Raw genomic sequence first — 25,805 nt, forward strand, 5'->3', positions numbered from 1 at the left:
CGGCGGTGCACCGGCTCGAGGCTCCCTGGCAGCATGCACACCCCCCAGCAGCCGGAGCAGGGACTGGCGCGCGCATGCCCCTCAGGCGGAATGGCATGCCGGAGCCCTCACAGCAGAGGGAGGCATGATTCAATTAAATATTGTGTCATTAGGGATCGATGCCGAGTTGCAGGGCTGCTGTTGGTGGCTAGTAAATTGCATTTGAGAGCTCCTGTCTGACCAAGGGGTGGGGCGGGGGTTGGAGGCGCCCTGCTGACTGCCTGGTTGCATGGATGGAAACCACCCCCCCCCCCCCCTCTTACGCCAGCGGCGCTGCGAGAAGAACCTCACAATTCGTATGTTGTCATTAACTTTCTAATATCTGTCCCCCCTTCCAATGTCCTCGTTGAGCCAGGGTGGCGGCTGGATGACGCTTTTGCAGATGGACTACAGCCTACTGAGGAAGCGCGCGCAATGGGATGCCGGAGAAGGGGAAGAAAAAACAGATTTCACCCCCAGTACGAAATAACAGGTTTGCCTTAAAATTAGCGAATGCTATCTTGTCTGAGGTGTGACCACAGAGGTGCAATGTTGTCACCGTTTGATAGCAGTTTTCTCATCTGACTCGTGCTTGCGCAAATGAAGTCACTGCCACAACACATTCCATAAATAACGCAATTGAGAAAAAAACACAAGAATCCTGTACAATGTGATCGACTCGCACAGAAATGTCTAAAACCCATCTTTGGTCCAATTTGTTGTTATGCTTTTAATAGAACTGATAGATTGAACAATTGTGCATTGGGGATCTCCGCCCACTGGGAAAAGTGCAGAAAAAATAAACAAACCACATAAAGGGATATTGATAACATATCTGCACAAGGTTAGAGTATGGAGTCTATCCGATCACCTTCACATTCATGCATTAACTTTGAGGAATCTATTATCATCTATGCTGTGCCTCCACAACAGAGTTCAATGTGTTTAGGCAAACATTGCCAGTTCCTGCTGATCAGAAAATTTGCACCCATAATGGCTCCCACATCTTCCACTCCCACTCAAGGAAACAGATCTCTGCAGCCCGTGTCCTTCTTCAATGTCTCCAGCTATCTATAATTTCAAAACTCCTTTACACATCTAAATGACTGTTTCTTTCTTTAATCTCATCAAATACATTTTTAAATAACGCAATTAGTTTACACTTTCAGAGTTGTATTATAAAAGATGTAAATCTTGTGGGATCCCGTTCAAGGGCGCGCGCTTCCAGGGCGCTTTTAGATGTGTTCATTATTGATGAAGCCCTTCAGATACAAGGAGAAATCCTGGCTTCTCTTGTGGGTTTTTCTGAAAGTAGTACTTTACTTTTCACGCCAGATTAAATCAGCAATATGACAATTTAAAAGTGCAGTGAATATTTTTTGAATAAAGAATCTAAAATGCATTTAGATAAAAGGCTTATCATAGATGTACAAGTCTCAGTAATAGGATTATTTTATAAATACGATATTATTTGTTGATTGATACACTGGTATTATGGATTGTATAGCACACATTTAGATTATTAATGACAGGGACATTTTGGCAGTGGAAAATGGTAGGGGTCATCCATAGCTTGTCCATAGTTTGTTTCCCACACTATCAGACAAATCCCTGCCACCTCAGGATGTGAGAACTCTGATGCATCAGGAATGTAAATAAAAGGAAAAAAATCTAAAACAAAACAGGTAGGCATGTGACGACAACTCCCTCTAAAAGAAAGTAAAACATTGGCACTGTGGGGGTTGGGGTACAGATAAAAAAGAAGACATGAGAGATGGGCCTTAAATCGGATACAATTCCAGGTCCTGGTCCACACTCATGAAGATCACAGGTAACCACACTACCCCGAATACCAGAATAAACACTTCCTGGGAAGGGCGGTACAAAGGGAAAATTATATGTATAGGAAGGAAAGGAGAAAAGAAGAGGAAGTACTGTGCACTCTTCAGACAACTTGCCAACCCAAAACTTGTGTTGAGGAACATCCCGCGTTGAGATGCTCCAGAGCTATGGAAAATCAAACCCAACAAAATGAGTTACAAATACAATGTATTTGTTTTGGACGTAAATTCAGTTGAAAGAAGAATAATATTCCTCTTATTCTCACTTTTTCTGATTTGAGAATTATCCTAATTCAATCAATTTTAGTGTGCATGGTTGAAAGTTCAGATCATGGACTCTCCTTTAGGGAGATTGACACTTAGGTGCCTATAAGGATGACGGGCGGTCATCCTACCGGGGTTTAGGACCGCCCGCCATAAGGGCGGGGGTCCCATGGGGGGTATTAGGATGTGCCCGCCACAGTGGCGGGCACATCCTGCATTTTTAGCATTGTGGCGGGCGGTGCTCTCTGCACCGCCCGCCACAATGCTAAAAATGCATTAATGCATTTGCATAGACAAAGCGGCAGGCACCGCGCGGTGCCTGCCGCTTTGTTTATGCAAATGAAGGGGGTACCACAGGTACCCCCCCGTGCACCCCCCACCTCTCCTTCACTCTGGGGGCACGCAGGGGGCCCCCAGAGTGAAGACCGCATGCCTTTCCGTGGCGGCATCGCCGCCGCGGAAAGGCATCTGAAACAGTCCATCATAATATCGCTGGCAATGTCTATTAGACACCGCCACCATATTAAACCCTTTCTGTCCGCCGCGGCCCCCCCCCGCCATCCTAATATGGCGGGGGGGAATTCAGGTGCGGATGGTGGGCGGATTGCCCCCGCCGCCAGCCTGGCGGGGGCAATCTGCCCGCCATCCTAATGGGCCCCTTAGTCTTTGTTCGGTGTAGTAATCTGTGTCTTTCAAACTGCTTCCAAGACATGAAAGTCATCTTCTCTTGTGCAAAGGAACCTTAACTGAACTGATAAACATTTATGTACATACCCTAGGTGGAGTTTAGGGTGGGTATTATCATGATGCCTCAACTCGCCGACACTTGCCACAGGTTTGCCGAAGCTTTGTGCATATGATGAGGCCTACAAGTTTTGAAGATAGCACTCTTGATGAAGAGAACCCATGAAAGCCCCACTGTCAGATGCTCTGGACCGGATTCACAAAGGACCTCTGGACTCGTAGCAGATGACCCCACAATCATGGGGGAGTCTTCACACACGAGGTGGATTCTCCACAATGAGAATTTCAGGCCAACTGAGGAGACTCCCCACAACTTTGGGGTCTCTGACATGAGTTCAGAGGCCTTTTTTGAAACAAGCCCTCTATTTTGCTCCCCGGCATTGACTTTTTAGTGCAATCTTGCAATGACGCATTGACACAAATAAGCAAGAACGTATATTGTGGGTCAAATGCACTCCTGACATTCTTGGTGATGTCTTGTATGCTCAGCTGTGCCATTTCACTTTACATTGCCATTCACAGAGACATATACATTGTGCCATCTGCCTAAACCTCTTCCATGATACGTTTCTACCATTCTCCACTGTCGTCAACCCATGCCATTTTGATTATCATGTGTCACCCCTTCTCATGCTATGGTATCAGGTCAGATTTGCACCTTCTCTTTATGGTTCCTTACTTCACATTCGGTAGGTTCGGGGATTTTCCTATCCATCACTTTATAATCACCTGCCTATTGCTGTTCGACAAGTCGAGCATTACACCAGGTACCCTAAGCTACCTATATCTCATCTTTTCAGTCAGGATGTGCTGTTCTTGGGTCTTCTTTGATTTCTGTCCTCTGGATTTCTTTTTTTCTTCTCATAGCACCAACATGTGTATATGCGCTTAGAAATACTGTCACTCAATGATTCATACACTCTGGGCCTAATTCACAAAGGTAAACATAGACCTGCAGCCCAAGTTTACACCTGAACTCTAAGTTTAGACCTGAAGTATAAGTTTAGACCTGAAGCCCAAGTTTAGACCTGCAGTCTAAGTTTAGACTTGAATTCTAAGTTTAGGTCTAAAATCTAACTTTAGAACTGAAGTCTCAGGGCCTGACTCCCAAAGGATCAGACCTCATCACTCATGGCGGAGGCCCTGCAGCCACGGGGAGTCTCTGCAAGTTGGGCAGAATCTCCGCAATGAAAATGCTGTGGGACCTCCGCCACAAGTGCAGAGGCTCTTTGTGAATCAGACCTAAAGTTTAGACCTGAAGTTTACATTTAGATTTGAAGTCTGGGTTTAGACATAAAGTCTAACTTCAGACCTGAAGTCTAACTTTAGACATGAAGTCTAACTTTAGACATGAAGTCTAACTTTAGCCACTAAGTCTAACTTTAGACATGAAGTCTAACTTTGGACCTAAAGTTAGATTTTAGGTCTCAAGTTAGACTTCAGGTCTAAGTTTACCTTTGTGAATCAGACCTTCTTTGTCTAGGGATGTGCTGTAGTAAATTTATAGCTGGAAAAAAATGGTTAAATAGATCGATAGGCATAAAATGTGTCTGTTACCTCGGCATATTGCCTTCTAACTATATAGCTTAAATGCACTGATGTTGCTATTTGTATTGCACCATTATTTTATTTGCTTATGTAGAATGCCTCTTGAATTGTAGTGCCCCATGCATTGAGTCGCATAATTCATGCCCTTTCTAAATCACTCCACTGTCGCCTGTGATTAGAAACACGTTATATGTAATACTCATTTTTTAAAAACAACTGTGTACGGGGGGCGTGGCTTAGCTGCCGCGCAAGATGGCCGGCTAGTTACGGAGCTCCGCCGCACCACCCGACCTCCTTGAAGATTCCCCGATGTGAAGGGGATTATTTACACCTCTTCTTCCTGGATTTTAATTTCGGACCCTCCGGAGAACGCACGGAGCGCAAGAGCGGCTTTTCAATTGCCGTTTTTCTTCACTTTCCGTGATGTTCTTGCCGCTCCTCACGCAGCCGCCATTTTAGGCGAGCCGCGATACACCGGACCTCCGCCTCCTCATCCAACCAGCGCTTCCTCGACTACCATGAACTGTTTGGCATCACTAACTTTGGGGGTGAGCATTTAAAGTGCATTTATGCTGCAATTTACTCTCCTCTGAGGCGTTTATTCAGACTTTTCAGCTATGAGGCTCCCGCTGTGAGACCTGCTTCCCCACACGCTTTGCCACTACAGCGCTCGTCATTGGGGGTATAATGCGACTGTTTTCCTCACTGTTTGCTCACTGAATGCCTCACAGCTTTTTTCTTCTAAGACAGGTTTTGTGCCTTTTGTTTTCTTTTCTACAATAATACCGGCACCCACACCATTCAGCACGCTGGCGTTTTTCAATGTACTTTACCTGCGCTTCCTCAGGTCTGGTTTTTGGCGCAATCCTGTCACACTCACCTGAAGTATTCAAGGACATTGCTTTCCTCTTGTCAGCGAAACCCACAGAGATATGTTTTTGAATTTTCTTCTCTATCTCCAGTGACTGGCTTCCTTACTTCTACGGTGCTCTTTTGCATCATTCCACGCGCCTTGAACTTTATTGTTGTCTGCAGGAGAGCTCCCTATGGTATCATTACGTAAACCTAAGTTTCTCTTTGATCCTTCGGTGCGTTCTTCGGAGCTTTCTTCGCCTGCTGGGTCTACATTACCTCAGTCTACTAAAATGTCGACTTCTTCCTCTCAGCGTGCCCCCTCTGGTCAATCGACCTCCAATAGACCCTCTCCTCCGGCTCCAGCTGGTAAACGTCTCAAACAACATTCTCCCACACCGGATGACCTATCTTCCTCATCTCCTATTGATCAAATTTTGGAGGAACTTCGTGCAATGCGTCCCTTTATCGAAGAGACGAGCAAGGATATGCAGCTTCTGAAAGATAAATGGGAATCCATGGATGCTCGCCTTTCTTCTGTTGAACTACTCACCCCTGAGGTTCAGTCCAACACGCAACGCATTGTAACGTTAGAAAAGACTGTCCTCTCTCTGCAGAAACACACGGAGGATTTGGAAAATCGCAACAGAAGAAACAACCTTCGTATTTACAATCTGCCAGAAAATCTTGAGGGGGACGATCCAGTCTCTTTCTTCACTTCCTTCCTTCCGAAGTTTTTGGACATGCCTCCCTCTACGTCCATCAGTATTCAAAGAGCACATAGACTTGGCGCCAGACAATCTTCATCTGCCAAACCCCGTGGAGTTATTATCCTGTTTTTGAAGTTCACCGACCTTCTTTTGATCCTCTCGGCAGCACGAACCAAAAAACAATTGTCTTTCCAAGGTCAGCGAATTTACTTCTCTCAGGATGTCTCTAATGCTACTGCCTCCAGACGCAAGGAATTTCTGGCAATGCGTCCCTCTCTGCGTTCTCTTGGTGCACGTTATGGCTTATTTCATCCTTGTACCTTCAGAGTTACTCATCGGAATAAGACTTGGTCTTTTCAGGAACCTGGTGAACTACGTAATTTTCTTCTTCTACAAAATGAGGAAGGGATGGAAGCCTCCTCCTCTCCATCAAACAGTGGCTGAAATGTTTCTGTTGTATTCATGTTTTGCTCTCTAGCTCTCTTTTTTCTCTAGTTCTATGTACTCTTCTTGGCCTTTTTCTCTTGGTCTTTTCGTTTTTCTCCTCTTGAATTTTTTCTTTTCTTGAGTCTCCTTGACTACGTTCAACATTTCTCTTTTTCTATTTCTGGTTATGTTTCTCATGTATCTTGTTCCGGTTGTCCTTAATTAATTTCTTTTTCCATACACAGATCTTCTCGGATGTCCCCTTCACCATCTTGTTCAGTCCTTCGTTTCCCTTTTGTGAGGTCTCGGTGTGGTTCCGCTCCTGTTCCTGGTCCCCCGTCTTGTAACGCATCACCACCTCCCCGCCTTCCCTTTGTGTATTACCCCCTTCAGGTATGTTTATTACAGTCATCCTTTTGGATTTGTACTGTCTTCTATGCCTTCTCTCTTTTCCTTTTTCACCATCCTTTGCTGACCTTCTTTCCTCTCCCCTCGCCTTTCCCCTTTCCCCCTCTCTTTTTCCTTTTCCTCCTACTCTTCTTTCTACCTTTTCAATGGTTCTAATATTTTTCGATTTTTTGCAGTTTAACCTATTGCTCATACAATATGTTTATCCATTTTTCCATTCCCTAGTTCTAATGGCTTATATGGTTTCTACTTCACCTTATTGCTTGTACAGTATGTTTTTGCACCTGTTATTTCTAATTAGTGTTATACAGTCTCATGTTTAACGTCATTTCCTGGAATGTTAAAGGCTTTAACCACCCTATTAAGCGGCAGAGAGTTCTTTCCCACCTCTCCTCTTATAATCCTGATATTGCTCTTATCCAAGAAACACACCTCTCTGACGTTGAGTCTTTGAAACTCAAAAGACTTTGGGTCGGCGATGTTTTCTTTTCACCTGCTTCTCATAAAAAAAATGGGGTTGCTATTCTAGTTCACAAACGTCTCAAGTGTAAACTGCTCCTTGAAGAGAGAGATGAAGAGGGTCGCTGGATCTTAGTTAAGCTGCTTGTCAATGCTATCCCGATTACTATACTGAATGTTTATGGTCCTACATGCCCTGATTCTTCTTTTTGGCCCATGATCACAGCAAAATGTATCCAATACAAGGACGACGCCTTTCTATTAGGTGGAGACTGTAACCAGATTGTAGACCCCTTTTTAGACCGTAAATCTTCTGTTCGTTTCATTCCTCATAAACCTCACAAACAGTTTCTTGACACTATCTCTCAGGTTCATCTCATAGACTCCTGGAGGATCACACACCCGGACACTTTGGATTTTTCCTTTTTCTCTCCCCCTCATTCTTCCTTCTCCCGTTTGGATTAAATTTTCCTTTCTTCCTCCTTATCTCAACATCTTCTTTCCTCTTCCATTGAACCTATTGTCATCTCTGATCATGCCCCTGTTCTTACTGTCTTTGATCTTCTCCCCCCTACCCCTAAATCTTCTCGCTGGCGCTTTAACTCTTCTCTTCTCACTGATCCCACTTTCTCTTCAGCATTTCGTTCTTTCACCTCAGAATTCTTCCACCTTAACTCTACACCTACTACCCCTTTGCACACCCTCTGGTATTCGTTTAAAGCCACGGCCCGAGGTTTCATTATTGACTTTGTCTCCAAGAAAAAGAAAGCGTTTCTTCATAAACGCAAGATCGCCCTACAACATATTAAGTCACTTGAACACCAATTTTATACTTCTTCTCCAAATCAGATGTCTCCTGAACTTCTTCGTTCTAAAATTGCCTTTAATAAGCTCACCACGGATTCGGCCTCTTCTTATCTTCTCCGCAGTAGTGCTCGGTATTACGGGGGCCGCAACAAATCCGGTAAGCTGCTTGCTAATTACCTCAAGTCACGGAAGGAGCGGACTGTTATTGATGCTATTTATTCTCCTTCCAATACTCTCCTCCATACGGATAAAGATATTTTGGAGCAATTTCATTCTTTCTATGAAACTTTATATACTCCTGAAAATCCCCCTACCCCAGATCTTCTTCAATCATATTTTGCTCGTCTACCTACACCTGATACCTCCCAGATCAATTTCTCGACTCTAGACTCTGACATTAGCCTTTCTGAATTATCCACTGCATTGACGTCTCTTACCAAAGGCAAGACCCCCGGTCCTGATGGCTTTCCGGTTGAATTTTATCTCCATTTTTCCGACATTCTTTTACCTCATCTTCTTCTCCTTTTTCAGTTCTTTTGTTCCGAAGGCCTCGCTCAAGGGTCATTCCAAGACGCCAATATTTGCCTCATCCCTAAAGAAGGTCGTGATCCCAAATTTTGCAAAAACTATCGGCCAATATCTTTGGTCAACGTAGATTATAAATTGTTTGCTAAACTTCTCGCTCTTCGCCTTGATCCCCTTCTACCTCACCTCATAGGGAAAGAGCAATGCGGCTTTGTTAAAGGTCGTCTCACTTCGGACAACTCTAGACTATTCCTTAATGTCCTCAGTAAAGCCCCCTCCTTATCCATCCCTCTTGCAGCCATCTCAGTGGATGCTGAAAAAGCTTTCGACCGAGTTGATTGGTCGTTTCTTATGGCTTCCCTGAAATGGCATGGTTTTGGCCCAAAATTCATTTCCTATGTCTCCTTAATCTATTCCATGCCTAAAGCCTCTGTTTTAGTCAATGGTAAACTTTCCTCATCCTTTACTCTTAAACGCGGTGTCCGCCAGGGTTGTCCTCTTTCTCCTCTTTTGTTCATCCTCGCTCTTGAACCCTTTCTGACCTCTATTCGTAATAATTCTTCCATCTCTGGCTTTCCATATGGACCCAATCAACTTAAATTATCTGCATATGCTGATGACATCCTTCTTTTTATTTCTGACCCTACTATCTCAGTCCCCTCCCTGTTGGCTGAATTTGAACGTTTTTCCTTGGTCTCCGGGTATAAAATCAACTCGGATAAGACTGAGATTCTTCCCCTCACTAAATTCTGTCTTCCGCACTTCTTTTCTTCCACTGGCTTTGCTTGGCAGAGTAAGAAACTTAAATATCTAGGTGTACTTTTTTCCAACTCTTCCTCATCATCTGTTCGTCTTACTATGAACGCCGTTGTTTCTAGGATAGATGCCCTCCTCTCCTCCTGGAATCCCCTTTTTCTGTCATGGTGGGGGCGTCTTGATTCCATTAAAATGATGATTGCTCCAATCTTAATTTATTTACTTTCCATGCTCCCAATCCATATTCCGTCTCTTTATTTTCGTCGTATTGACTCTGTCTTGTCCAAATTCCTCTGGAAACAGAAAAAAGCGCGCATCTCACTCTCATCCCTTCGTAAACCCAAAGTGAATGGTGGTACTAATTTTCCGGATTTCCGTCTCTACCACAAATCCTTTTCCCTCCGTCAAGCTTCTCGTTGGTTGTCACAGGACATCTCCTTTCTGTCCCCACTTTGGCTTTCTGTTGAGCGTGATCTATTACTTCCACATTCATTTAAAGAAGTTCTCCAATTCACCGCTAAAGCTTCGTGTCTTGTCTCCCCTATTTTTCGACACACTTTATCTCTTTTGCGACCCTTGACCTTATCTGTTCCTATTTCTCGTGAGTCCTTTCTGCTAATGCCCATTTGGTATAATTCACTCATTCTCATACGGAATAGACCCATTGCCTGGCCTACCTGGAGATCGAGGGGTGTTATCTGGGTTCATCATCTTTTCGATGGCTTGTCCCCTCGCTCCTTTCCTCAATTTCAGTCCTCCTTCCAATGCCCTTCCTCCTTCGCGAAGAAATACTTCATTCTTATGGAAACTGTCCTTGAACGATACTACTCTCTCGATTCTGCCACCTCACCTCCATCATCTTCTTCTTTACTTACCCTTCTTTCTGCTGTCCCTAAGGCCTCCCTTATCTACCGATTTTTCTCTGCTTCTGACCCTGATCGCCCCAAATCGAAATTAGAACTCTCTTGGGAGAAAGATCTCGATTCTATATGGCCGATTTCTCTTTGGGATAAAATTTGGGCTAAATCTCTCAAAACCTCCCGCAATGCCTCTCTGACTCAATCTCTCTTTTTCTTTTATCATAGACTCTACTTTTCTCCTCTTTCCTTATCCCGTTTCGTACCCTCTTCTAGTGCTGTTTGCTGGACTTGCAAGGCTGCCAATGCAGATTCCTTTCACCTTTTCTTTCTCTGTCCTTCCGTCCGCCTTTTCTGGACACAGGTGTGGACCCGTATTTCTCATATCTTTCACTTCTCTCTCCCTTTCTCAGCTTCCTTGGTGTTTCTAGGCAGTCTGTCTGATTCTCTTGACCTCCCACCACACTCGAGAGTTCTCTTTGACCTCATGCTTGCCCTTGCCCTCCAACACATTTCTTCCAACTGGAAGTCTCTACACAAACTTTCCATGGTCTGTTGGTGGAACTTACTCTGCCACTCCCATAGGCTTGACGTAGCCTTCGCAGCCATGTGCAAACCCTCTCGTAATGTTGATTTATACTGGTTGCCCTTAACTTTACATTTGGATCAAGCTGCCAAGACCAAACCCTCTACATTTTCCTCTGCCAACTTTAAGCCCCCTTGAATAAGTGTACTCCAATACCTACTCACTTTACTTACTCTCTCACTTATGCCGTTTTATACTTCATAATATGTTATTTAATGCCTTTTAGATCATATATTTATCGTTATTTATAGTCATTGGTGCTTTTACTGTACTTTCTTATGCTTGTTGTTCATAATTACTGCAATTTTCCGTTTATGACTTATTGCTAGGTTTTTTCTTACTCCCCCCCCCCTTTTTTCCCTCCCTCCTTTCCCCCCCCTCTTAAAAACGCTTAAAATGCTTTGTTCCTCATTTGTACCATCAGTTTTATTTTTATCCTTTCATCATATTCCCTCTTCCTCATTTATATATGCTGGTGTTACCTTGTTGGATTGATTATTTACTTCAATAAAGCTTTCAAACATAAAAAAAAACAACTGTGTACAAATTGAGAGGGAAAGAAGAGAGAGGAGAAGAGAGAGCATAAAGCAAGAACTAGGTTCCTCCAGCGAGAACGAAAGAGGATGGAGAGGGAGAAGTTGAAGGATACTAAAAGATGTTACGCTTAGGCCAACAGAAGGAAAAAGAGATGGGGCGAAAGAGGCTGAGCGCAAACCAAGAAAAGAAGAGAGAGAGAGAGTAGAAGTAAGATAAAAACATACAAGGAGACAAAAGTGGAACAACTATATAGAGGGATGGTGTGAGAATGAAAGAAAGAGAGTGAGGATGACCGATGGTAAGAGAATCAAAAATAGGGAAAAGAGTTAGAGAGAGAACAAGGAAAAAGAGCAAAAGACAGAGTGAGAGGACAAACAAAGGTGAGGCAGACAGATGTGGAGAGTGCAAGCACACAGAAAGTGATCTAGACAGTGAAACGGAGATACATCAAAAAGAGAAGTGAAAGAGATGGACAGAAAGAAGCAAGAGAGAGCATGAGGCAGATATAGAAAGAGGAGGAGGCACAGAGACACAGAGGGAGAGAAAGAAAGAAAAGTTGAAAGAGAAAGGGAGAGAGAATTGAAGCACACCACCAGGTCCCATGGTCACACCAGAAGTAAACAATTATTAAGGAGATGGGGCGTAAAAGGGGTGTGTGGAGGTCTCTCATAGTCGAGAGGGTGAAAACCCTGCAATGGAAAACATCCATTACAACACAGGCATTACAATGCAATGCCTTTACCACGCAGTCAAAACAATGCAGGATCCATTACAACGCATGCCACTACAATGCATATCCCGCTCTAACCAGCACCTTCTTTGAGCTTAGCACCCGGCGGTGTTAGAATAGTAATTTCTGTTATAATGGAATATGCATTGTAATGGATTGCATTGTAATGGAAGCTGCGTTGTATTGCCCACATTGTAAAGGTATGCGTTGTAATACTATGCGTTGTAATGTCATAAATTCCCCTGTACTGTATGTTTGCCAGAAAATTGATTGGTGAGGACATACTAGGAATCAAGATTTATGCCGGTTCAGGATTTCCAGCCTGAATAATCAGGAGGTATCCAGCGTATGCCGGCTTTCAATTATCAGAACTACTAGCACAATCCACATTATAAATTTTTCTGGAAACCGTTTCCAACTTATCATTGTTCTGTTGTCCAGTTAGTCCTAATGACATTGGTCGAAAGGAATAGTCATAAAAATAATCATGTGAAAACTAGCAGATGTGATCCAGCAGGGTCAGAAACCCAGAGAGGTCCAGGGCAGGCTTCTGATAGCAGATCTATTAAATTGGCCACATTTTCACTGCAAAAAATATGGCAAATTTAATAGATGAAAGAAAATGCCTTTTTGCATTCTTCTTTGATTACCTAAATTAATGTAAATTTGTACTTCTATTATTGTTATATTATGGATTTGTATGCAATATCATGTGCTTTTATGGTCTATATTTATTTGACTGAATAAAGAATTTGAATTGATTACGTGCCTGTTCTCATGTTCGCGGACGACACGTTGATTGTTTCCCGGACCCCGAGTGGGCTACAGAAGGCTGTGAATGCATTTGGGGAATTTTGTCAACTGCGTGGACTTGAGATAAACACCTCAAAAACCAAGTTCATGTCCCTGAATCAGCGGAAAACCTTCAAAGGTACTATTAATTTTAATGGAACTCCACTAGAGCAGGTAGAGGCATTTACGTATTTAGGATATCTCTCCAGAGTAACATGGGCTGGAAAAGTAATATTGACATGGCTGTTCTAAAATTCCACCAGCCTGCGGGTGCCTTAGCCACAAAGCATAAAGCTTCTTTTACCAAGCCAATTACACCTGCCCTAGAGATCTACAACATGAAGGTTATATAAGTGCCTCTTTGTATGGTTCAGAACTTTGGGGATTTAATTATTTGAACCAACTAACAAAGGCGGAGAATACATTTCTACGCTGTTTAGTTGGGGTCCCCCAAAACACTCCACTGTTCTGCTTTTATATGATCTTGGCAGGAAAAAAATCGAGGATGTTGCACGGTTACGGCTTCTACTATATTGGAGGCGTATCCGGACATCTCCAGAACTAGCTCACTATGCCCTTGCATTAAAGGATATTATTAGGGCAGATCGTTTTCATTCTATCCAATGGCTTAAAGAGATAAGGGGTTTATTAACAAAGTTGGAACTTGACCACTTATGGGAAGAATCAGACGTCTCGAGGTTCCCATCAAAAATAAATCTGAAAAAAAAGTATTGGGAAATGATTTGGATGTCCGCCCATAGTACCTGTGTAAATACTAATCTAACAGGACGATTCCTTGATTTTAAACCTCGCCCACTCTGTGAGGCTTATTGGGATAATATAGAGGGTCCGTTCGACCGAAAGCTATATTTCCAGTTTAGAACTGGGACTCTTCCTGTAAAAGCTTTCAGCTATAAATGGTCAGCAATCCAAATGTCACAATTGTAAAGATTTAACTGAGAATGTAGCCCATATGTTGTTTGTATGTCCGCTTTACACAAGCCCTCGTCGTAAGTGGCTAAAACCAACATGTATCAACTTGGGCACCCGGAGGTATACTGAGGCTCTAAGGATACTAGAGTCAGACTGTTCACCCTGTATAGCGATTGCTGCTGCTAAATTCTTAAGGTGGGCTTGGATCATACGCACTTGCACTTTACAGTCTCTAGTTAGCTAATGAACTCTAAGACATCTAAAAACGTAAGAATGATCTTCATTTTATGCATAATTTTAGTTGTTTTTAAAATACTCTTTTAAAATTTTTAATTCTGTAAATGACAGCAATTAAGATTTAATAACTTTTTAACATTGTATTTTGCTATTTAGTATTTATATTGTTTGTGATGGGATGTATATTTTGCTTTTATGACATGCTGTCGAATAAAGCTTCGAAATTGAATTGCCATTGATAGGTGACACTTATGCAACAAAGTCTGTGAGACAAATGTAAATGAAGCTTCTACTAAAGCTATGGCTTGAAGACCAGTGAACAAAATGTGGCTCAGCATTGGCAGAAAACAGCCTGGTAGGTTTGGCCTGCCTTCCAAAGCTCTGTGACAAGGCATCTCATGTGCTTAATTGGACTAGTGCTGATAGTCAGAATTGTTGAATAATCACGAAATAAGACATACAAAAACAATAATAGATAGTTTTGCATAACAATTGTGTAGGACCTGGCCCTCTCTGTGGGGTCCCCAGTCCTGGGTAGATTATGTGGATTACTTCTGGTTGGGTGAAGGGCAGTGATGTGAGTGATTTCAATGGGCTGTTCAATTTGCTTGCCCCAGAGTACTTGTTCAGTAATTGTTTTCAAGAGCTGCGCCAACATCTAATACAAAGCAAGCTCACTGTTCTTAGGGAGCTTGCCAAGGAGGCGGGCCGCTGAATCAGCACAAGGGTGTACAGAGTCCAAAAGAAGGTATCTGTGAGTAATTCCAAGAAGGGTGGTACAGGTCCCCCCCCAGCAGAATGAAGGGGAGGCCCAGGGTGATACAGACAAGTCCCAGAGTAAGGTGGGGGGGTTCATATGCCCCTCCCGAGAAACAGGGTTGAGGTTACCAGCAGGCAGTGGCCCAGGGCATCTCATTTCCAACCCTGTTGCTTTGCGTGTTCCAAGTTAAAACACAAGCAGGGAAATACCGTCTGCACCAATAATCTACCCATTGGTGGGAACTACACAGAGTTTGCCACTGTGGCCTTAGGGGGAAGCAGTCCCCTGGAGCAGATGGTAGAACATGCCCTGGTCTCCGTTAGGTGGGAGATAGGCTGTGAGGGTAGACTTATGATCCCTAACTGTGGGAGTCATCACTTCCATCAGATCACAGTGAATGGGATCCCTGTCACTGCTCTGAGAGGTCCCATGCTGTCCGGACCATAGAAGTGGAAAGGCTGGATTCTCCAGATCAGAACCTGCCAGGTTAGGTGTATAGGGTGAGCCAGGCTCCTGGGCAGGACTTTGTCTGCCCTATCCCTCTGGTACTCCTGGAGTGGGGTTGGAAAGTGGTTCTGAGGAGGGTCTTAGTTTGTCGCTAGAAGCCTATTGACTACATTCTGGGAAATTAGTTTTCAGTGGTGTTAGAAGTTCTAGAAGGGATGAGCACCAAGGACACTATGAATGCTCAGGTTTCTGGGGGTACTGCTCTCAAACAGAGAGCACAGAGACCCAGATGGAGAGCAAGGGGTAGGAGGTGGAGAAAGTGCACTGAGTGAGAACCAGTGGATCAGGGATTACCAGCTCTGAGAGCAGAGCACCCCAAGACTGACCCTAGTGAGGCTACATCGACTGGAGGTGCTGCCTGTGCTGTCACAGAGATCGAGGACAGGAGACCTGCACCAGCCAGAACCCTGCATGACACCGACAAAATGCGTCAACCTTGAGGCGGGTGGTAGTTCCTGCCTAGAATTCCTAGCTTGCCAGGCATCTGACCTGCCTCAGGGTACAGACCATGGGCTGAGGGGACAGTCTCAGGATGCCACCTCTGAGCTGGTGGGAGAGAGAGTGGAAGTAGGGTGCCTAATACCTGGAACTGATACCCCCAACTCTGAGAAACCTCAAAGATCTTGTAAGACTCGGAAGCAATTAGGGAACTCCTTGCGAGCGACAAGGTTGAAAGTGAGGCCTACCCAAAGGCGCTAGTTAGAGACCCTTGGGTTGGGAACAGAAGTCTGATCGATGGTGTACAATGGGCCACTTTGCTGGCAATGGTTGTACTGTCCGATTCCTGGGATGCGTCTGTGAGAATGTTAAGGTTAAATGCTGCATCAACTGTGTCTACAGGTGAGGAGAAGGGTTTCCCATGGGTCAGTTTAGTAGCTCAGGAGAGTGTGAACAGAGGGATCCAACTGAGTTCAGGGGCATAGAACTGGTAAGGGGATGCGCAGTAGCAGGCCATTGTCCATGCTCTATCTCCTAACCAGGGTAGGCCATCAATGTATTGATTATTCTCTTGTGGTGTTTGGCTAGAGTGGGGTTATGCTGCACTTGGACCTCTCTGCAGGGTCACCCCCAAACATTTTGCCTTTACTACTGTTTTTTTTAATTTGTTTTCATTGGCCTTTGGGCCATGTGTATTTTACCACTACTAACCAGTGCTAAAGTGCTTGTGCTCTCTCCTATTAAATGTGGAAAACTGAAATACACATAATTGCACATTAAATTTACTTATCAGTGCCTAGTACAGTACTACTACATGTACCCAGGGCATAAAAATTATATGCTACTAGTGGTATGCCAAGACGTGGGTCCCATGCTTACTGTGCCACTAGATTTAAGTTAGCCTGGCTGATGAGAGGTGATACCCCGAAACCAGTCTCCCAATGCTTGTTTCCAGTCCAGGGAGGACCTGGCCTGGCAGTTTGGGCTGGACTGTTCCCATGAGGAGCAGGGTCAAGACTGATTTGAAAATGGCTGGGTCCAAACTTGGGTGGCGTTTTGAGCAAAAAAAAGATGGATTAACGCTAACCCTGGGCATAGGTCGCGTAGTAGCGCTACACGTAGCTATGCAAAATGCACTTCGCACTATGCGAGCTACGCGTAGCCACGCAAACTGCGTAGTGCACTGTGCAAAATGCTGTTCACACTGATTGCACAGTGCCAGATGCTTGTCCACACTGTGCAATCAGTGCAAACCGCATCTTGCACAGTGCAAGTGGTCATTTTCTGCCGCTCGAGTAGATTTCTACTCGAGCGGCAACTTTCTCAACGCGGACTAGTAGTTTCTCAACGCGAGCGGTCGCGAGCATACGCGACCACTCGCACTGAGAAACCTGACATCCCCGCGTTGAGAATCTCACTGGGAGGTTTATTTTCCACGCTCGCGATCGGCAACTTGATTTTGCTGATTGCAAACAAGGAAAAAGTCTAGCCGAGATGTCATTTTGCTCGCTCGTGGCCACTAACTTGACGTTGAGGACCGCGATCAAGCAAAAAATGACAGCTGCACTACACTACGCGTGTTTGCACCGTGCTATGTGCAATTCACGTAGTGCGAAGTAGCGCAAACTTCACAAACTACGCGAGCTTAGCGTAGTACTTCGCCCAGGGTTAATTAACGCCAGATCTGTCACTGTGGGTCAATGTTTGATTTGTTCAGCATTCTGTCCATTATCTGTTCTTTAAGCATTTGTTGTCCTAAGTGGGAGCGTTATGTCCAGACCTGGGTCCCATGCTTGCGATGCCACTGGATTCAAGCTAGCCTGGCTGATGAGGAGAGATACCCTGAAACCGGTCCCTGGATGCTTGTTTCTGGTCCAGGGAGGACCTGGTTTGGCAGTTCGGGCTGAACTGTTCCCATGAGGAGCAGGGTCCAGGCTGATTTGCTTATGGCTGGGGCTAACCTGAAATGGCATGGTAGGCAAATCAAAACCGATGGATTTAACTCAGATCTGTGACTGGTGGTGAATGTTTGATTTGCTCAGCATTGTGCCCATCATCTGCTCTTTTTGCATTTGTCGCCCTTATTGAGAAGTGTATGCCCAGACATGGGTCCAGTGCTCACTACACTACCAGTTCAAGGTAGCCTGGCTGATGAGAGGTGATACCCAGAAACCAGTCTAAGGATTCTTGTTTCTGGTCCAGGTAGGAACTGACCTGGCAGTTAGGCTGGACTTTACCCATGGGGGGAGCAGGGTCAAGACTGATTTGCATATGGCTGGGTCTAAACTGGAATGGCATGGCTTGCAAAAAAACAATGGATTTAACCCAGATCTGTGACAGAGGCGAATGTTTGATTTGTTCAGCATTCCGTCCATCATATGTTCTTTTTGCATTTGCCGCCCTAAGTGGGAAGGGTATGCTCAGACATGGGTCCCATGCTTGCTATGCCACTGGATTCAAGCTAGCCTGGCTGATGAGGGGTGATATCCCGAAACCGATCCTAGGATGCCTGTTTCTGGTCCAGGGAGGTCATGGCTTGGCAGTTCAGGCTGGACTGTTCCCATGAGGAGTAGGGTCAAGACTGATTTCCATATGGCAGGCAAAAAAAGATGTGTTTAGCCCAAATCTGTGACTTGGTCTGAATGTTTGATTTGTTCAGCATTCCATCCATTGTCTGTTATTTTTGTGTTAGTGGGACTACAGTATCCATTGTGCCACCAAGTAAAGAAGCCTTTTAAAGCATGCCTCACTCAAGTCTGCCACTGTAGCCTCTAATGCAGTTTTATATGGCCATTGCAACCTGACTCCTTAAAGCTTTTGCCAGGGATAAACTTTCTTTTTTAATAGATATATGTCCCTCCTAAGGTAGGCCGTAAAGGCTCATAGGGCACGGTGTATTGTACTTAAAAAGTAGAACATGTCCGTTTAAGTATTTAATGTCCTGGTAGAGAGAAACTAATGAAGTTGTTTTCACTACTGCAAGACATGGACATCAAATCACTAAAATGCCAGGGGTAGTGGAAGTGACATCATATGTCATTTGACCCCAATGACATTGCAGGAAGTGATGTCAAATTACCTTTGAACCGTATTCACTGTCCACATGGCTGTCTGTTTTTCATATTTCAGTATTTATTATCTCTGTCTCCTGTTGTTGTCTCTTACTCTCCCCTCCTGTCTCATTCTCTATCACAACGTCCTTCTTATTGCTCTCCTTATAATATCTCACATCTTCCCCTCTCTCACTTGACTTTCTCACCTGTTCTCTCTATTTTTCACATCGCTTCCACCTGTCTCCCACCTCTCTTATGCCCCTGTCTATCTCCTTCTTCTCTGTCTCTGTCTCACTATCATCTCCATATCTCCCTGCATCTCGTTAGCTTTTTTCTAACCTCTGTCTTATCACTCTTTTTTTCTCTCTCTCTGCTTCCCTTTGCCTCTCATATCGCCATTGTCTAACCCAGGGTGGTGTGGAGTGGAAAAACGATGGATTTGGGCCCAGATCTTTGGACTGGGGTGAATGTGTGACATTGATCCACATTCTGTCCATCATTGTTGTGTTTGCAGTCTCAGCTGTCTAGTAGCAGCTGTCTCTTTATCATGTTTGTCACAACAGACTCTCCCTCTACTACTGTCTATCTTTGCTATCTTTTTCTCTATTTGTGATACACACTCACACAGTCATCCCTTCTCACCAGTCCTCTCCTCTCTCTGCCTTTCAGCTATCTCTCCCACATCTGTGCCCTCTCTCTGATGTCTCTTCAATCTTTCTTTCTGGCTCTTTCTCTCTCTCATGTACTCACATACACACACACACACACCTGTATTTGTCTTCCTGCTCATTCTTTCATTATTTCCCCCTTCAAGTCTTTCCCCTCTACCACCTCTCTCTCCCATTCTCCTGTATTTTGTGCTCCCTTCACATGCTCAGGAGCTGCAGGAGATGCACATGGGCTGCAGGAAAAACCCAAATGCATGATGTAGATTAGGGATAAAGAAAGTAAACAATGCGTATTAGAGCCTTCTTTAATTTCTGTTTCTGTCACTCTCCTTACTGCATATGAGGACATGGTTTACAGGAGGCAAGCCAGGGGTCATAGCTGTGATCCCTAGCGACCACTAAAAGACGTCCATTTTCTAATTCTTATCTCTCCCGTTGACTAACACAGGGTTACCTTATTACATTTAATAGTGATATCTTTGGACTGGAAGCAGATAAAAATGTCATTTGTGGACTCAAATTAATTATAATTTAAAATCCTCTTTAATGATAAAGCTGGATTTTAAGTTGCAATTCTGAAAATACCACTTTTAAAAAGGTGGCATTTTCCTGTCCTAGCCATTGGGGCCTTCTGCCAGTGTCCTGGGACACATGACTGAGAATGGCTCCACTGTTAGGGTTTATGTATTCCCCCAGTCACTGACACAAAGGAGACTAGAGGTGGGCAGGATGGTGGCAGATCTGTGCCCTGCTCTACTTGCACTTCAAAGGGCTTGCTTCCAGCACACACAGAGGAACCTAATGACATCATTGTGCCATCCCAGACTTCTTGCTGCCTTGACAGGGGAAGCAAAGAACTTTCCAGAACCAGATATGACACACAAAGGTTAGTACCTGGTATAAATATTGGCCCTTAGACTAACTCTTCAGAAAACCCCTGGGCTTGTGGACATCACAGAGGAAGGACTGCTCTGCTGCTAATTCACTACCCTGCTGCTAAGGATGGCCTTGCTGTCTGAGAAGGAGGACTGGACCTGCTTATCTTTCTCCCAGGCTAACTTGAGTGGCTCCATGGTGCAGAAGGTGTAGTGGCACCAGGGTCCAAGTACGAGGGGCCCACTGAACTCTGACAATGCTGTATGTTACTACCCCAGCAGGTAAGGGGCTTTCTCCTTGCTTGCACCATGGCCCATGGCATCCTTGCTACTCTACCTCCAGCAGTGGTTGGTGAAGATTAAAATTGGTGGCTAATAAATGCCTGCCTGTATTGGACCAATCAAGCAAGCCTAGCAAAGGATGCCAACTTCCATCATGGTGGTTTTGAGTGGGAGGGTAGTATGCAAATTCCACCCTTAAAGCAAATGCTGTTAAAAACAGAAGGTCAAATAATGTATTTTACAAAACAAGACTCCATAAATTGGCTAAAACTCCAGAGACACGGAATGAAGAGTAGTGAAATATTCCAATGCCATCTAGGTGTGTAGAGCAAGAGTTATCATCTTCAGTGTCGCTGCAGCATACCATTTCTTAGAAAACTTTGAACAAATTGTGGCAATACAGCGTATTTCAGCTCTATTTATCTAAATGTTGGTTAAAGTAGTATATGTTTTATGGGCAAATAAGAAATTCTTGTTATGCCTATTATTCAAAATGTATAGCATCATTCCGAGAATAACGTTCCCATCCGCGCCCTTATAAGTAGATTCTCAGTCACATGAAGAATCTACTTTGACAGTGCAGGGTATAAACAGTAAATGTTCTACAAATCACATAGTCACAGACAAAAGAGCTAAAACAATCCTAATGGTTCGTAATGTAGTACTACTCCTCATTTACACAGAGCTTGCAGAATCAGACAGCAGAAGTTACTCTGGTGTATTGGCTCAGTGGACCACTACATACTCTTCAGAAAATTGCATTTCATCTCATTGTCACATGTTTGAGCCTTGTTGGGGTCTACTCAGCATTTTAGTCTTCTAAGGTTGAAAACATGAGCACTATTGCTCTGAATTGCTGTAACAGCAAACAGTAAACATCAATTAGTCAGAGTCAAGATTTGCAAAGGGTGAGCAGGCATTTTACAAACATGCATGATGCAATGTAAATAAAGGTGATGGCAACACAGACGAATGTCTTGTCTGAGCGTAGATCTTGAGATGGGGATCTAGGATCCCCACTCACTGATCAGGAGTGGAGGCGAGCTCGGGCACAAGCGCAGGAGGAGGCAAGCAATGCCAGGTTTAAGTTTTACAACCTGCACAGTGCATATTTGACACTGTGGTTCCTATATTGGGTGCTCTGTGAAGTGTACGTGCTGTGGTGGATCCCCGGCCACATTCGGCCATGTCACATGGGACTATAGAATGTTACAGCCCCTTTGGAAAGAGATAATATGTGAGGTGGTTAGAATGACAGCAGTAAAGGTGGAGTTGACAAAACAATATTGCCTATTGGATTTGCTATCTATCCCTATGAAAGACAGAAAAATGCAGTATAGGTTTGGCTGGCTGGGATTGGCACTAGCCAGACAGCGCATTGCCGTCCACTGGGCTAGCCCGACCCCTCTGCCATGGACTAAGTGGCGGACTGATTTACTGGAGTGGGCAGTGGCAGAAGAGTGCCGACTCCTCGAGGTCCGCCCTGACAAAAAGGTGGAACAAGATTTAGAGTTCTGGAGTGCTATGGTGGACCATCTGAGAGAGGATAAAATAATGGTGACTGTTAGCCCTGCCTCAAGCTCACCCGGAGGTGCAACCATTGCCGTTCACACATTAGCAGCCAAGGTAGATGAACTTTAGCAAACCTGGCGGGACCCCCTGTCCCGTCCTGCGATTTAGTCATTTTGGGAAGCTTTGAAAATGTTACCTATATGCTAGTGTTTGCCAACTGGGAAATTGGAAGTTGCCCCTTGACCCCTCCTTTGGATCTATGATTCAAATGATGGTTTGTGTTTGTTGTTATCAAAAAGAGAGAGGAGAACTAGAGAGGTTAGTCCGTTTCCCCAGTTTATATGTTAGTAATCAATGAGAACTAGCTCTGGTTGAAATTGTTTGTATGTCTGCGGCTGGAGGAAAACCATTAGGTTTTATGAAGGCCCTCACCCACCAACCTAGTTGATGGCATGCTTCATCATTGGGCCCCACCCGAGGTACCCAGTGTACCTCAGGTGTGCTTCGATGCCAGATTACTGCGGAGCGGGTTTTTTAGTTTGTGAGGGTGCTGTGAGTGTGCTCTGAGTGAGGTTTAAAATACTATCCTGGGTGTACCAAAGACTGTTTTAAGGGTGGGCCCCAGGCAGTCAATAAAAACAAAGGCTTTCGGACGTGCACGGTAGGCTTATGGCCTCTGACGTCCTGTGTGGTCAACTAGTTTCAGCCAGGCCTTTTCTTCTACTGGCTTTCGTCAGGACCTTATATGTGTAGGGTGTTACAGGGGTTTGTATGAGTTTGTCAGTGCCCTGTGTGTAAAGCACGCGCTATGGTGCTTTTATGTGCAAGAGGTGTTTCCTCTCAAGTTGTACACCTGATTTTAGCGAACAACTCAGCATGGAGCTCACCCGGGAGCCAGGACCATGTGCACTTGCGCGATGTCGCTGAGCCCGCAATGAACCTGTTGTCCGGGCAGAGACTCCGTGAGAGAGAAATGCTGGTTTGACATAGGCCCTGGCATAGATCCGCTCCTTCCTCACTGGCCGCACACAGAATCAGTTTATACATAGACATGTCACTATTGGATGGATTCTACCATTCATGTTCATCCATCACCTTCATTAGATACTAGAGATATTCATAGTGTAGCAGGTATCTTCCTCTTGTTATCCCACAGATAATCAAAATCATGTTAAGAATGGCTACAATAAAGTAATGGTAGGCTCCATTGTGCTACTGCGATAAGGATGCAATGCACAGCCACAGCTAAATCCAGAATAGCCATGATGTATCAAGGATGGTACACTGTTTTGCCAGCTTTGCCATAATGTCAACAAGAATATGTGTATCTCAAGGATGGGCCACTAGTGAGCCAGAATGTTACTAAGAATGCCCACGGTATGTCAACGATGGGTCTTTAATATTCCAGAGACAGTATGGGCTCCATTAGACCAGATCTACACTACCCCAAACAAATGCCAACACCAAGACCTCATATCCTCCACCTGCAAGCACTCCACAAGTACACACCCTTTCACCAGCTCATTCATGTGCACACAGAAACATGCACACTCACACGCATACACACAGTCTTATCCACCCTCCCCAACTTACCTTTCTGGGCCAGGTGGAAATGCAATTCCTTTTGCCTCTGCAGAGGTCCACAGTCAGGAATACCACATGGTAGCAGGGGCTGGTGGAGGTCAGTAATCATTGTCAGTTTCTGCTTATCCTACCCAGTTCTCTGCCTCCTCTGCCAGGCAGCAGTGGCAGAGAAAGCAATGGCTTCTCCAATTTGTGGAGTAGATCCATGACTACTTTGAAATTCCAAAAAATTCCAAAAGGACTCCTTGATATATTTGTAATTCCCAGATTTCTGTAAATACTTACATATGCACATGCATTCACCAGCATCATTTTTAAAGGTGTACATTCTACTTTTCGTATGTTGATTTAGCACTTATTTTTGTTTTTTTATCACAGAGAGCATGCGCTGTGATTAAGAGAAACAACGTCTCTGAGACCACCTCGTTCCCATCAGTGAGAAAGACTTACTCCATCTACTTCTCCTACACCAAACCTACCGTACACCACCACGCCCACCGCTACCCGCTCAGAAGTTGGTACAAGGTCACTGAACAACAGCTCACCATCTCACTCAGCAAAACCCTTCGACAGACATCCACAGATACCAACACCTCAGCGCGCAACCTCCACCAATGGATCTCTGGCTGCGTCGACTCACTGGCTCCCCTGGAGAAAGCCCAAAGCAAACTACACTCCAAAAAAAGCCTGCTAGTTCTCTCCCGCCCTTCATGAGTCAAGCTGTACCTGTAGAAGGCTGAAGAAGAGATGGAGGAGCAGCAAGACTCCGGGAGACCACTCAGCCTTCAAGTCCACTGTCACCGCACACCACCACCTCATCGAAAAAATGGAGAGAGCGGCCCTACAAGAAAGGATCAACCTCCACACACACAATATCGAATAACTTTTCAAGGTGGTCAAAAAATGTGCAGACCCAGAACATACATACACCACAGATATTCCCCCATCCCAAGACCTCTGCAAATACCTTGGCACCTACTTCCACTGCAAGATCAAAGAGATATACAACAGCCTTGACAGCCCTGATACCGAAGACCCTCCCACCCCACCCACAACCACTGCACCCAACGACACCTGCCTTCAACCAACAGTACTCAGATGGACTCCCCTCACCACGGATGACACCCTCAAGATCATGATGAGTATCCACTCCTGGGCACCTTCTGGCCCCTGCCTGCATCACAATTTCAACAGAGCCGGCACCACCATCACCCCTAGATCCCTGCCGCACCATCAACTCCGCTACCTTCCGTGAAGACTGGAAACACACAGAGATCAACCCCTTGCTGAGGAAGCCCTCTGATGACCCGATGAACCCCAAGAATTTCAGACCCATCTCTCTCCTCCCCTTCCCAGCCAAGGTCATTGAGAAAGCCATCAACGCCCAACTCTCTAAGTTCATCAAAGCAAACCACATCCTGGATCAGCTGACAAAACTATAGGCAATCCAAAACGCCACAGCCAGGGTCCTGCTGAACCTACCAAGCCGTCATTCAACCTCTAAAGCCATCCGTGAACTTCAATGGCTGCCAATTAGAAGCAGAATACAGTTTAAAGCCCTCTGCCTGGTCCACAAGTCCTTGTATGGCAAGGGACCTGATGATCTTACCAAACTCCTTCCTCGGTACTTGCCAGCACGCACTTTGAGATCAGCCAACCAAGACTTAATATGCCAACCTAGAATAAGGAGAGCTCGTTGGGGTGGAAAATCCTTTTCCTACCAAGCCTCCAGATTATGGAACTCTCTGCCCCCCGCACTGCGCTCACAAAAATCCAAAATGTGCTTCAGAAAGGCACTGAAAACTTGGCTTTTCTCTCTGCAGTAGAACTTGCCCTCACCGCTTTCTCTGTACTATAGCGCCAAGACGCCGCGGCATTCGAGCGCTTTATAAATGTTTCAGTCAGTCAGTCAGTCGGATCTCTGCCAATCCGGCTTCCAATGCAATGACAGCACAGAGACAGCCCTCCTTGTGGCCACAGACAATTTCCACACCCTCCTCAACTGAGGCGAAACTGCAGCCCTCATCTTCCTGGACCTCTCAGCCGTCTTTGACAGTGTCTCTCACCACACGCTATGCACTAGACTCCACAACGCT

The 25,805-nt window shown here is 44.9% G+C and overlaps 1 protein-coding gene across 1 annotated transcript in view; it reads right to left on the reverse strand.

Moving 5' to 3' along the window:
• GARNL3 (GTPase activating Rap/RanGAP domain like 3) overlaps positions 1-25,805 on the reverse strand; it is a 1,031,878-nt gene that overhangs the window by 400,984 nt on the left and 605,089 nt on the right. The window lies entirely within an intron of this gene.

This window comes from Lissotriton helveticus, chromosome 5_1 (genome assembly GCF_964261635.1).
Source record: "Lissotriton helveticus chromosome 5_1, aLisHel1.1, whole genome shotgun sequence".
Taxonomy (NCBI): Eukaryota; Metazoa; Chordata; class Amphibia; order Caudata; family Salamandridae; genus Lissotriton; species Lissotriton helveticus.